Below are 1354 nucleotides of genomic sequence, written 5' to 3'. Positions count from 1 at the left end.
CAAAAACATTTTACAAATTACATACACTACAATAATGGAAAACAGAATAGAACAGGATGATATACGAAGCACAAAATAAAGGCCAAAAGGTCTGTCATTGTTGTAACCCCTTTTGGCAACAAAAATAATAGTATATCATTAATAAATAAAAATAAATAAACATGTTCGTACTCATGTGTAGTTGTGTTAAGTCTGATGTGCAATACGGTAATAAATTAAACAAGACAATCTCCTAGATAGCAAGCCTCGTCTGTGTTAAACTAAATATTTAATTATTTGTTTATTAACTGTGGGGTGAAGGTAAATTATATAGGCCAGTATCCTCCATCTGAGTAGCACTCGTGGCGCTTTGTGCATTAACAACAGGGGGACAGAGAATAGTGATGTTTTATAGTTAATCATTAAAACAGTTTAAAACTTTTAATAATAATTTTTTTTTTTAATTGAAATTACTGTAAAAATGCTACATTGAAAACCAGAATTAACTGAATTAATTTAGGCAATGAAAAATAAACAACACGCACAATACGAGATCACCAATTAGAATCAATTTATTCAAAATAATATGCAGAAATTTAAACTTTATGATATTTATTTATATTTATGATATAATTTATATTTATGATATATATATATTTATTTATTAATATACCGATTTCCGTAAGTAGCTGAAATATAGACTGTAACTTGCCAAATGAGCAAGTTATTCCATATTTCGAATACTGTATTTCATTTCTTTCAAAAATACACTAAAAGTAAACCAAATTATAATATAATGATAGGTCACATATAAATGAAATTATAAAATTACTGTAACTCGTCAGATGAGCAAGCTATTCTATAGGCCTATTTTCTAAATAAAAATGTACGATAAATACTAAACCAATAATTAAAGAATAAATTGAAGTAAGTGTTTCATTAATAAAACTATTAACAATATATTGCGGTATAATAAATATTTAAACAATTTAAACAAAACCGTCAAAAAAATATATATTACAGAAATATAAAAATACCTTCATTACATGCCCCTTGATCAAAATTAACTCCTTTTTTCCCTCTATTTTGTGTTGTTAAATTTAATGTTATACATCCTTATAATTATTGTCATTATTTTTGTGGAGATTTAAAAATTAGTAAGTGGCTACTGTACATAATACAGAACACATAATTAAAGTGACAATGACAGGGAAAATTTAAAGGAAAATTGGGCATGTAAAATAAAGTGTACCTAAAAATAAGAGCACTGAGGTCAGAATGACAGGGATTGAAATTCCCTGGTGGAATTGCACATCTAAAATGACTCAGAGCTTACTCTATCAATTTGATCGATGATTTTCCTAGGGGTGCCTGA

Source organism: Anneissia japonica, unplaced genomic scaffold (assembly GCF_011630105.1).
Source record: "Anneissia japonica isolate Jap-2015-1 unplaced genomic scaffold, ASM1163010v1 scaffold17412_len611537_cov169, whole genome shotgun sequence".
NCBI classification, from domain to species: domain Eukaryota; kingdom Metazoa; phylum Echinodermata; class Crinoidea; order Comatulida; family Comatulidae; genus Anneissia; species Anneissia japonica.
This window is presented reverse-complemented; position numbering follows the sequence as displayed.